Source organism: Strongylocentrotus purpuratus, unplaced genomic scaffold (genome assembly GCF_000002235.5).
Source record: "Strongylocentrotus purpuratus isolate Spur 01 unplaced genomic scaffold, Spur_5.0 spur5_scaffold_14, whole genome shotgun sequence".
Lineage (NCBI taxonomy): Eukaryota > Metazoa > Echinodermata > Echinoidea > Camarodonta > Strongylocentrotidae > Strongylocentrotus > Strongylocentrotus purpuratus.
The window spans coordinates 35280561-35294585 of NW_022145599.1; positions in this window are offsets into that span (position 1 = coordinate 35280561).

Sequence of the window (14025 nt, forward strand, 5' to 3'; positions counted from 1 at the left end):
GGGCATTTAATTAACCAACATTAAACTTACTCAAAAGTTGGGCAAATAGAAGGTTGGGCAATATCTAACTGGGTAAAATTGGTTGGGCAAGAAATTACCCAACTGAAAATATAACCAACTGTTAGGCAATTGTAGAGTTGGGTAAAATATGATGGGTCACCAACTGATGGGCAATTCAATTTGCCCAACCACATAGCAAACTGATTACCCAACATCAGTTGGGCAGATTTTAACCAATAGTTGTGTGGACCGTATGTTGCTCAGTGTTGGTTAAAAGTTGGGCATTTTTTTGCCCAACTATTTTAAGTGTGTAACTATAAACTATTTACAAAACGCGAAAGTCTTTCTCTGTAGTTCGCTTTCATTTTATTTACAAGTTCAAGCGATCTGGCGGTTTAATAACTCGTCCGCTTCTGGTTCTGGTTGATGACGTAGTTGAGCTTTCTTCAGATGCTGGTTGCTCTGTAGCTTCTGCAGTGTCATCTAGCTCGAAGTCATCCTGTGTTGATAGTGGAATAGACTCGGCTTGTTGTTGACGTGGGACTGGCCTGAGGTGACGTCTGTTTCTGCGACGCATCTCTCCTGTTTCTGTCTCGATCTGGTATGATCTGTTTCGATCCTGGACAGACCTGACAATACCACGTTTCGACCAGGTGTTGGTTTTCATGTCTTGGAGTATGACATGATCTCCAGGCTTTAGCTTTGACAAGTCTCGAGCATGTTTGTCGAATCGCTCTTTTTGCTTCACCTTATGATCCTCCTTTCTTCCCCTCACTGATCGAGTATTGACCTGTTGATTGTCGAGTAAACTGTCAAGCATGGGGAGATTTGATCGAAGTCGACGATTGTAGAGGAGTTCTGCCGGAGACTTTCCGCATGCTAGTGGTGAACTGCGATAGACTTGTAGAGCTCTGTGGATATCCTGTCCACTGTGCTGTGACTTCAATATGAGTTTTTCACAATCTTCACAGCATTCTCTGCGAGGCCATTGGATTGCGGATAATATGGACTCGATGTAGAATGGTGAAAATCCCATTCTTTTGCAAAGCTCTGGAACTCTTGGCTTGCAAATTGAGGACCATTATCCGACATCAGCTCACATGGCGTTCCATGGCGGGCAAATACTGCTTTCATGTGGTTGATCACGGCCTTGCTACTAGTAGAAGTCATAGTACATACTTCAATGAACTGTGAATAGTAGTCGACGATGACCATGTACTCTCTATTGTTCAGCGTGAACAAATCAACAGCAACTTTTTCCCACGGGCGGTTTGGCACGTCATGAGGATGTAGACTTTCAGCTTGCTGTTTAGGTCTGTACATTAGGCATGAAGTACAACTTTGGACCATTTCAGTGATGTCTGTGTTGATTCTGGGCCAATAGATGATTTCTCTAGCACGTTTCTTACACTTCTCGATGCCTAAGTGTCCTTCATGGATTTTGTTTAGCATGAACCTTCTCATAGTAGTGGGATCGAATCACTATTTTGCTGCCTTTGAAGATGATTCCATCTGCTTCAGAGAGTTCACTCCTGATGTTCCAGTATTCCCTGACTCTAACTGAACATTGCTGCTTCGTTTCCGGCCAACCATTTCTGATGATGCCTAACAGCTCTTGCAGTTGATCATCGTTCTTTGTCTCTTCGACAATCTGATTTCGTTTGTTCGATGTAACTGGCATGCTCTTGACAATAGCATCTACGTAGACTCTGATATCTTCCTCAGTTTCAGCATTCAACTCAGCCTTTGGATCTACTGCTCTGGACAATGTATCAGCAGTATACATGTACTTTCCAGGCGTGTACAAGACCTTGAGATCATATCTCTGTACCCTGATGAGTAACCTTTGAATGCGTAGGGGACAGTCACCCAGTGACTTTACAAACAGTGGAATAAGTGGCTTGTGATCAGTCTCCACTTCTACTTGTTGTCCATAGATGTATTGATGGAATCTTTCACATGCGTATGTGATTGCCAGCAATTTTTTCTCGATCTGTGCATATCTAGTCTCTGCATCAGTCATTGATCTAGATGCATATGCGATCGGAACCCAATCTTGATCATATTGCTGTAGTAGCACTGCACCAATACCATCCTTTGATGCGTCTGCTGACAGCTTGGTTGGTTTCTTGCTGTCATAGAAATGTAGGACTGGCTCTTGTATCAGAGCTTGTTTCAGCTGATTCCATGCATCCTCTTGTGCATGATCCCATGTCCATACATTCTTTTTGTCTAGTAGATGTCTCAGTGCTGCTGACTTGGTCGACAGATCTGGAATGAACTTCCCTTGGTAATTGATCATACCCAAGAACCGTTGGACATCTTTCCGACATTTCGGTCTCTCAATGTTCAAGATAGCAGACACTTTCTTTGGATCAGGTTGAACTCCTTGATCACTGATCAAGTCACCAATAAATGTGAGCTTCTTGACAATGAACTCGCATTTGTCTTTGTTCAACTTGAGATTCATTTTTCTCACAATGCTGAGAACCTCTCTCAACCTGTCATCATGCTCCTGTTGGGTAGTTCCCCATACAATCACATCATCCATCATTGTGTTAACTCCCGGAATGTGTGCAAACAGTTGGTGCACTATCTTGTGATAGACTTCCGGAGCACTACAAATACCAAAAGGTAGTCTCAAGAACTTGTACCTTCCGTATGGCGTGATAAACGTACAAAGATTGGAGCTTTCGTCATCTAGTTGGATCTGCCAAAAACCACTATATGCATCTAACTTGCTGAAGTATTTGGCTCCTGCAAAATGTGCAGTTATTTCAGCTCTTGATGGCAATTGATAGTGTTCTCTTTTGATTGCTCGGTTCAGGTCTCTTGGATCTAGACAGACCCTGAGCTGACCGTTCTTTTTCATCACCACCACGAGAGAAGAAACCCAATCAGTTGGCTCATCAACTCGTGTGATTACGTCCATTCGTTCCATCTTATCTAACTCGTCTTTGAGTTTATCTTGAAGTGGAAATGGAACTTTGCGACATGCATGCTGAACAGGATGTGCGTCCTCTCTCAATGTGATGTGGTGTTTACCAGGAAGACAACCTAGACCTACAAACACATCTTGATAGTCTTGAACTACACTTTTACCCGTTCCGTGTTCAGTTTGTTTCTCAACATGATACACCCGTTTCACCAGATACAAGTCTTCACTCGTCCGTAATCCTAACAAAGGCTGACGATTTCCAGGAATGACTAGACACGGCACATTGCGTTTGATCCCTTTGTACTCAACTTGTAACAACGACCTTTGACCGGGATATCTGTCTCATAATAACCTGTCAACATCACTTTGGCTTTTTGTAGCTTTGGTTTTGGTTTCAATTTGTGAAATACTGTCTCAGGAAGAAGATTCGCCTGAGCACCAGTATCAACCTTGAAGTCAACCGGCTGGTTATTGACTAGTAGATTAACTATCCATTCATCCTTGGATTCTTTTGATTCAACAGAGCAAATCATGAAACCTTCTGAATCTACCTCCAAGTGCTGCAGTTCATTGACCTTGGCTACTGGGGTTTTAAAACATTTAGCAAAATGATTCTGCTTACCGCACTTTTTGCATGTTTGACCTTGTGCGGGACATTTGTCTTTGCTATGTCGGTTTCCGCACCTGCTACATGCATCACTTTTAGTACGACCTTGAGGTTCTGACCGTTTTGACTTTGAACCAGGAAATTTCTTCTTAGTCTTGCTGAAAGAATCTACCGGAATTGAGGCGTTTTCGTATCCCCTGCGGAACTCAACGCTTGTGCCTGCGTTCGAGTTTGTTCAGCCGCACGACATACTTGCAACGTTTTAACCAATGTAAGATCATCTTGCCTCAACAAACGTTCTCTTAGACCATCGTCTAAAATACCACAGATAATTCTGTCCTGGATAAGACTCTCTTTCAACATGGAAAACTCACATGACTGAGCACGACTCCGCAATTCTGTTGCGTACTGATCAACACTCTCATGCACTAACTGAGATCTTGTGAAAAATCTATGTCTCTCATACGTTAGATTACGTTTCGGCATGCAATATTCCTCATATTTGTTCAACACTTTCTCAAGCTTCATGCTCTCACCCTCAGCAAATACAAACGTATTATACAATTCCAAGGCAGCATCGCCAATCACGTGTAGAAGCATTGATGTTTGTAACTTTTCATCTTTTTCAGACATTCCTGAGGCAACATTGTATAGTGAATTTCTGTTTAAATCTTCTCCAGTTCTCGGACATATTTCCCTTTAAGTCGAGTGGAGGAGGTTGACTGAGATTTGCCATTTTGTTTCTTTTTGTTTCTTACAGCCTAGTGTAGTCACTCACATGAACAGCATAACAATTAGCTTTTTCTTTTTGTATCTTTGCAACAATTACTTTAAGCTCAACTATTAACTTTCACTGAGTTATTCTGTACGTTCATGTCCCATATATGTCACGCTTACTGCCCGTTATACTGGAACTGGCCCGGCACAGAACTATGCACTCCAATCCATACAACGACAGCGCTAACTATTATGGACATAACTACATTCACTGGACATACACTTAGACTCTAAGCCCTCTAGCTCTCATCATCTCTCACATCACAAAGAATTGGATTGAACTGGCCTGATTTCAATGATTCCTCCATATACTGTAGGCTGGGTTGCTCAGCACAAACACTGGCTGCTAAGTTCTGACACCATATTATGTTCTTATAAAAGACCAGTTGGAGAGCTTTGATTGAACTAATAAGTTGTATAGCTTTATTGAGGCTCTGTGTCAGTCAGACATCTTTGTAGCATCTCCTGTACAAGTATTCATTGTTTCATAACATGACCTGGCATGAGTCATGGGTTGCAGGTCATTCTATATTAAGTTATACTTGCTAGTCTGTATTTGCAGACTCTGTTAAACTACATGTATTTATCACTACAGATAGAATGATTAAAACAAAGAATAACATAGAGAAGGGGATAAGAAGGGGGGGGGGTATTTTTACGACCGACGAAAAAAAAATCGCTTGAACGAAACGTGTTTTAAACTAAACGTCTTTAAAAATCGTGATTCTAGGGTGAAAAAGTGTCGATTGAACGCACCCTGTATTTCAAAGAGAAAATCCCATTTCTAGAAAGTTGAGTATTTGCCCTTTCCTATGACACCTCAATCAGGAAAAATGAACTAGGAATAACAAAGTTCTGCTTGTTTATTTGTCCTTTTCCTTGATGCCTTCAATCACTAAACCTACAAGAGTGTCTGATAATTCTTCTACTCTCATTGCCAATAATATTCACTATAATTTGCAACCCTTTCCAGATGCTATGGCATCATAATTTCTTATCTATCTGACCATTTTTCTATTTATACCAAGATGCCATTAAGCAAACCCTCTTTTATTACTTGGCAAAATAAACATGTCCGTATGAGCAATCCCGAAAATATTGCAAAGCTTAAAGAAGCCCTAATTGCAACTGACTGGAGTGATGTTTTACTTGAGCTAAAATATGATGAGAATATATATCTATATGTAAAAAGTAAAACGGAAATCACAGGAAGATCCCCCGAATTCCATGGATTACAATATCGCTATTGAAATCGATCAAAAAGAAACAAAAGCTATATTATAAATACAAGACAACTAAATCAGAACAGTCACGCTCGAACTATGATATCGGAACACCATTACGTGCTTCATAGAAAAATTACTATACCACTCAGTTTCAGGCAACCTTGAATGATGTAAAAGGAACATGGAAGGTAATCAAAAGCAACAGTAAAACATCCAGCATAAGATCTTTGCAAAGTGATGGAGAATTAGTAGACGATACAAATTCTATTGTTGAAAAGTTCAATAATTATTTTTGTAGTATTGGTCTGAATTTGTTTGAGGGTATTCCAAATTGTGATAAATCATTCCATGACTTCTTAAAAGAACCTAACCAACCGCTCCCAGCAAATGAATTAGAAGTACTCAGTTCATTTTTTGAAGATTGGAAAAAGCAGGTTGTGATAATATCTCCAACAGTCTAGTTAAAAACGTAGCAGCAGAAATCGTACAGCCATTAGCGCATATTGTTATCTATCAATGACAAATGGCACTGTACCCAGGAACATGAAAGTTGCAAAGGTTGTCCCAATTTTTAAGAAGCCTGGTGACCCAAAACTATTGACGAACTACCGGCCCATTTCCCTATTAACATCTTTCTCTAAAATTCTTGAAAAACTTATCTACGTGAGAACTGTAAAGTTTTTCAATACAAGTCATTTTTTCCAACTTTCAATTTTGCTTCCGTGAGAAACATACTATATGCTATACACTTTATCAATAAAGTTTCAAATGCTATGGACAACCACATGCACACACTTGGAATATTCTTGGATTACTTTAAGGCATTTGATACAGTAGATCATAAAATGTTGTTACGTAAATTATCCTATTACGGGGTCAGGGGTGCTGCCCTGGATTGGTTCAGGTGAGCTATTTAGCTGACAGACAGCTTGTAAGCTGTGTAGTCCCACACGGATCACTTCTTGGTCCTCTTTTATTTATCCTTTATATAAACGATTTTCAATATTCTTCTGATGTATTATCCTTTATTTTGTTTGCATGATTCAAGCATATTTTTTCACACAAAGATGCACAAGTCCTTTTGAAAACAGTTAATTCAGAGTTGCGCAATATAATTACATGGATTCATGCGAATAAATTTTACAAAAACCAACTATATGATATATAGCAATTCGCTCAAGATGCCTTGCCCGGTGGCATTATTTTCAACAGTGTTCTGATAGAAAGGGTAACATCAACTAAATTCCTAGGTCTTTATATCGATGAACAATTGAAGTGGAAAACTCATGTAAATAATCTATGCAAAATATTGTCAAGGAATACTGGTGTTATTCGAAGGTTGAAGTCTACTCTTTCTCAGAGCCACTCCCGCCAACGCATATTTTTTTTACACAACTGTTGAGCCATTTTCGCAAAAAAAAAAAATCCTAGAAGTGCTCTGGTGAACAGGGGCGGCGATCCCGGGGGACGGGGGGGGGGGGGGGACACGTCCCCCCCCCCCTCTATTTTTTTTAGGGGGGGATCTGAAAATTTGAAAAAGTGCAAAATAATAAGTGTATAGGAAATACTGACTAAAGACTGCAACAAACTATAAGGCTCTGCATGGAAGGACCAAGAGTGCAACGTTTAGACAAATAAAGGTAAGAGGACACTATTTTTTTTTTTGTCTTGAAATTTGAATTTTTTTACATTTTGCTTTCGTTGGGGGGGGGGGGGGGGGTAAGGTCAACTTTTTTAGGTCAGCCATTGGTATATATATATTTATATATTTTTTTTATTTTTTTTTATTAAAGTAGATATTCATTGATTTTAGAAAACTAACTTTATTTTCATTATTGCAAAGTTGAAACTTTGATTCGACAAGGTTATCAAAATTCAATGCTTGGAAACATTCGAATTAATGATTATTATAAATTACAAAACGCTTAAATACAGCCCCGGCATAGCACATGAAGAGCTCTCCGAACGCTGCTGAGATGTGTGAGATCACAGTATGCACTGGCGTACTGGTGGGGGGGGGGGGGGGGCTAGGGGGGCGCCAGCTCCCCCCCCCCCAAATAAAATGAAACCATGACTTATTTTTAATTCCATACAGGTGATTTATAAATGTTCGTGATAATAACATAATTTTTAACAAAATGTGCGTTTTTCCATTTCTGTTGCAAACTGACATATTTGCAAATAGCCAGGAAGAGCAATGTTTTTAATAGTTACTAATGCCTGCCCCCCCCCCCCACTCAGTGTTATTTAGGGTACGCATATGCGTGTTCCAAGCGACCCCCCCCCCCCCCCTTTTCAGCAAAAGTCCGGTGTGTAAAGTCAATATGGGTCGACCTTTTTCTTTTGTTGCGAAAAGGAAATTTTTGTAACACGCATGGGGCCATCCGTTCTCGGATTGGGGGGAGGGGGGCACTAATGGGCATTAGTGGCCATTATATACCTCACTTAAGAAATCCAGCCATCTGATTGGTCGAATTGCATTCATAAACTTCAACTGTTCCTGTAAAATTCTCGGTAACCATGCTTAAAACATTTCAATATTTTTAATAACCATGGTTATTAAAAATAGTTGGTCAGCCTCCATGGTTACCCCATAGGTTTACATGTTAAAAAATGGTTTGAGCGATGGAGGATGCCGTATGTGTGCGAAGGATTGGTCGGTAATTTCAATACAATTGAATCTCGATCGATCTTACCGACAATTTTATCTTGCATTGTTGACATGAAGACGAAAATAAACTTCCAAAAACAAAAAAAACAACATCTGCCGATAGATCTTGATCTAAGTTCGTGCCAATATGCATTGCAAAAGTAAAAGAAGAGTCCGTATATGGAGCTTTTGCGAAGCATTCATCACACGCGAAGCCGGTTTCAATCCATTTTAATGTATATATTGGAGAAAACTGCCAAGCATGTTAACGGCGGGCCATAGCCGAGTGGTCTAAGCGTTGGTTTTCGGTACACCTCTTGTTGTACGCAAGAGTTCGAATCCCGTCTTCGACAAAAATGATAAATATTTTCCATTTTTCATTTTTTAGTCTATTTTTTTTCGGCATATAAAAGTATTAATGACTGCTTTAATATTCGAGAAATAGTTGTTTTCATACGCTCTCGGGAAGGTTACAATTGGGCTATTCCCCTCGGCAAGCCTCGGGGAATAGCACAATTCTAACCTTCCCTTGAGCGTAATAAAACAACTATTTCTCTCAAAGCAGTCATTAATACTATACTAACAGTAACACTAGTAGAAACCTTTCCAGAAGCTATACTGCAACATACACTGCCGGGAGATAACATGCTACCCACCACTCGGGCTGTGCATGCACAGATTTGCGAACGATCGTTCCATATACATACATGTACATCGTCAGGCTCAGTGGGGAAACTGAATCCAGACAAGGATTAACGGTTCCAACGAATCGCCTTCTTTCTCTAATAATTTAATGAAACGTCAAAGCTTCCGCGCTACGCGCGGTATGAGCGAAAATGATTTGAGTAATAATTAAATGAAACATCAAAGCTTTCGCGCGGAAGGGCGGGGGGGGGGGGAACTGAATTCAGACAAGGACACGATACAATGAATCGTCTTTTTTCTCTAATAATTTAATGAAACGTGAAAGCTTCCGCGCTACGCGCGGTATGAGCGAAAACGATTTTAGACAAGGATTAAGAGTAATAATTAAATAAAACGTAAAGGCTTCCGCGATATGAGCGAAAATGATTTTAGACAAGGATTAAGAGTAATATTTAAATGAAACGTCAACGGGGGACGGGGGGGGGGCTGAACTCAGACAAGGCCACGGTACAACGAATCGCCATCTTTCTCTAATAATTTAATGAAACGTGATAGCTTCCGCGCTTCGCGCGGGATGGGCGAAAATAAATTCAGACAAGGATTAAGAATAACGTCAAAGCTTCCGCGCTTCGCGCGGTAGGGGGTTGGGGGAACTGAATTCAGACAAGGGCACGATACAACGAATCGTCATCTTTCTATAATAATTTAATGAAACGTGAAAGATTCCGCGCTTCCCGCGGGATGAGCGAAATTGAATTCAGACAAGGATTAAGAGTAATAATTTATTGAAACGTCAAAGCTTCCACGTTTCGCGCGGGAGGGGGCGAACTGAATTCAGGCAAGGATTAAGAGTCGAGAACGGTATAACCGATCGTCTCCTTCCTCTAATAATTTAATGAAGTGTCACAGCTTCCGCGCTTCGCGCGGGAGGGGAAAAACTGAAAAATAACTTAGTTCCTGGCCCCGGGTTTATAGGCTTAAATTAGTAGACATTGGGGCATTGGTGTTAATATATTTGTCGGTAATTGGTGGCTAGTTTTGTCAGTTAGCGGTGGCCTCTACAACCCCCCCCCCTGAACGTCTAACTAATCAGAAGGCCTCTTTTTTCCAGGAAGTGCAGGTGGACATTTATGCGCCAAATATGGTTCTCAAATTGCAAAAGATCTCTTGGAGGGGTAGGGGTAGGAGAAAGCAATTTTACGTCATATTACTCCAGGAAGTGCCTAAAAATGCGTCTAATGTGGTTCTAAAATTGCAAATGCTTCCTACTCAGGGAGGGGGTCAGAACCCCCTCCGAGACCAACCCCCGCTTGGTCGCTCCGCTCCCTCGCCGCTAAAGCCTCGCTCTGTCGCTTTGTCGTTATATATATATTTAACCCCATGCCATTTTGTGCCCCCTCCCCGGTAAGAAATTCCTGGAACCGCCACTGTTTTCCCATACCCCTTAAGCTTCGGGGCTCCGCCCCTTGACCCCCGCCGGGGCTTTACCCCTAGACCTCACTTTGACAAACGTTCAGCACCCCCCCCCCCCCCCCCCCAAAAAAAAAAAAAAAAAAACGTTTTTGCTCATTACGCCACTGATGACAGAAAATATGGACATGACTTGCACAAGCAGACGATGTCCCATGACATCTCACACATTTTCAGTGCCTGTACGTGTTTTCATCTTCTCTTGAGATCTTTCTCTTACTTCACTACCGTAGGCTAAATGTATAATCTATTGCCTCACTCTAAACCCCGCGCATGGTTTTATTTTGATGACAAATGCAGCGATACAAAAATAAAGGAATCTGTCGCTTGTAAACAAAATAAGACGCCATTGTATATTCAGCTGCACACGCCGGGGTATGTTCGGCGTTTCAAGAGGGAACAATTGCCGTCCTTAATATCATTCCGGGGGGGGGGGGGTTTCAATTTGAAAGTCTGGTTCTTTGATTGTTAATTAACCCCTATCCTGTGTATTTACAAGCAAAAGATTTTAGTTATCAGAATCGGGTCATATCCCCTTTTGAATGGTTTGACATGCCATTACATTGATATACACTAAACTCATTATAATTTGAGAAATAATAGCTTTGCAATTATGTTCAATCTCTATGGGATGTCGTCTGCTTCGGCAGTGTTGGTCCATATAGTGACGTCATTAAAACATCGTTATTTTTCTGGCGAATCTCTCGTATATCCCAGCTGCTATTGAGGTGGTTGTATGTGTATTTTTATAAATCACCCGATATGTAGTTGACCTAAAACTTGTACGATGGCCATCTGTGAGCTTACCAGTTTCTAGTGATACATTAGTTGACATATTTGTGATCTTCTTTGAATTTCACCTTTAAAAAAAAATCAAAGGGGGGGGGGGTTTCCTAAAAAAAAAATCATACAAAATACCAAAAGGGGAGGTTCAACCCCCACCCCCCCCCCCCCTGCGTACGCGCCTGCCGTAATGAAATGCCTAAAAACCCTGAGCCTCCGCCCCCTTGACCCCACCAGGGGCCCTGCATGTGAGGCGAGCCCCTGGTTGCTTATCTGACCGTTATTATATGCCTGAAAACCCTGAGCTTCCGGGGGCTCTGCCCCCTGGACCCCTACAGAGGCCCTAAGGCGGGCCCCAGATGCTCATCTATCCGTTATTAAATGCCTAAAACCCCGCCCCATATGACCCCCGCCGGGGCTTTGCCCCTTGACCTCAAGCCAATTTACGCTCCACTTACGCTTTGCTCTACCTGACCGAAAACATATTAGCCCCCACCCCTTTGAAAAACGTTCCGCGGGGCCTGCATGTACCATGTGAAAGTGGGGGTGATGCGGATCCCCCCCCCCTACACTGCTCCCCGTCCCTAGCATTTCGTCCCCCCCCCCCGGTCATGAAAAGATGAAAAGAGTCTAAGTCGTCATGTGCAAACACGTACACCTAGGGAAGGGAAGATGATAGAACAGGGAAAACAAGGATACAAGGAAACACAAGGAAATACATAAGGAAAGAGAAGAGGATAAGTCAAAGGAAGAACATAAAAATACATAACGGAACAGCTAATAGAATTATAGATTCGGGTTTAGACTAAGAAAAAACACGGAAATACATAAAGAAGGAGAAAAGAATGGATTGAAGGAAAAACGAAGAAATATATACCGAAGGAGAAAAGGATAGATTGAAGGAAAAAACAAAGAAATACATGACGAAAGAGAAGAGGATAGATTGAAGGGGAAACAAAGAAATACATAACAAAAGAGAAGAGGATAGATTTAACGAGAAACAAAGACATAACGAGTATGTATATGTACACATGTACAGCTCCAGCAATCCAAAAATACTGCTAAGGGTAATATTAGACTCTGTCTCTAGTCGTTTGCACGTACAGTATATTTGACTGAACTGGCTAAACACTGTTGTGTACAAAAAAATATGTGCCTCCCGCCACCCATCCTCTCCAAGCGCTATAGTTCTCCTTAGAACTACAAGCTAAGAAAGATATAACCAACAGTCCTTTTCAGGACTATATACCCTCAAGAAAGATTACCAAGAGTCCTTTTCAGGACTCCTCAATCCTCCCTCTCTCTCTCTCACATATTATGGTGCACCCGCAAGCCTACTGTATATCTATCACCATGCAAGCCGATACTTACAAGCAGCATCTATTACTTATCTTGTATTCAACTTTAATTCTACCTTATATTAATTATGGTGTGCTTGCTTGGGGCAAATCTTTAAGAACACAATTAGATAAACTATTCTTGGCTCCAAAGAGGGTAATAAGAACAATATGTAATGCTGACTTTCGTGCTCATGCAAATCCTCTTTTTATCATAGGACTTTAAAGGTAGAAGATATTTATTATATGCGATTGGGTTCCTTAATGCATGATCTGAACTCGGGTGTACCGCCACTGGCATTAACCAAGATTTTCAAGAAAACAATCAATTAAATCCACAATTAGCTACGAGAGGTGCTTCTGCATTCCACTTATACCATGCAAGGACAAAGTTTACTCTCAACACTTTAGTTTGCACTGGACCAAGGTTTTGGAACACTCTTGACTTAAGCATTAGCCATTCTGTCAGTATATCTGCCTTCGAACGTAAACTGAAGTTGTACTTATTGAATAATTACTTAGTTGATTCTTAATATATAATGCTGTTGTGATTTATATTTGATCTTAATCCATTTCTCAATATTATAGCAACTGCTGACTTCCCTTTTCTCGCCTGTAGCCAGCTTTCAGCTTACAGTGAAAGTGTGTCTATTTTTCTTTCTCTCCCCCCCCCCCCCATCTCTCGAGCTCTCAGGCTCTCTCTCCCTCTCCAGCCCTCTCTCTCCATTTCTATATCCCACGCTATTATCACTCTTATCGCCCCCTTTTGTACATATCTTCTCCCCACCCTTTTTATTACTTAGTTTAGCCTTGTTTATAATCATATGGTTATAGTTAATAGTTATTTGTTTTTAGTACTTTAGCGCGCTTTGGCGAAAATTTCTTGTATTAATCTATTATATAACCAGGCATGTTTTGTTTTTGTTTTTTTTTGTATATGTTAATTTTGAGGGACCTGATCTCTACAAGCTGAGCTTTAATTATGTCTCCTCGTCTTTTCTTCGTTTTTTCTCTCAATTAAATGCATTATATGAACTTGATCCTCATATAACTGTTCCATTTATATATATACATGTTATAAATTTGTTAAATCGTATAACATTCATGTTGGAAGAAAGACAAATAAACTTGAACTTGAACTTGAACTTAATACACGACGTGCATATTCAACTATTAAACAACAACAAGACTTTCCACTTTTGAACGCTAGAGGACCTTATGAATGAAATCCCCTTTACAATAAGGGAGTTTACAGATACAATCTGCGCATAGGCAGATAAAGGTCATTTTGTACCAAAAAGGTAAAACCCACAGAGATGAATACTGGATATTCGCTCCGAAAGTTATGTAACATTATTCATTTATGCACCATCGGTACATTCTATGGTACGCAGGTGGAAGTATTCTTTTCAAGAGGGCAAACAAAAGGTATTCATGAAGCACATCTAGGACTTTGGCAGTTATTATTCTTATATGCTCAAAGTGGAACTTCTCCATGTGTAAAAGATCTGTGGATATTTGTACCATGTGCTATCTGTAAACTCCCTTATACAGGGCCGATCTCCGCCTGCGGTTAGGCTGGAATGTTTCGG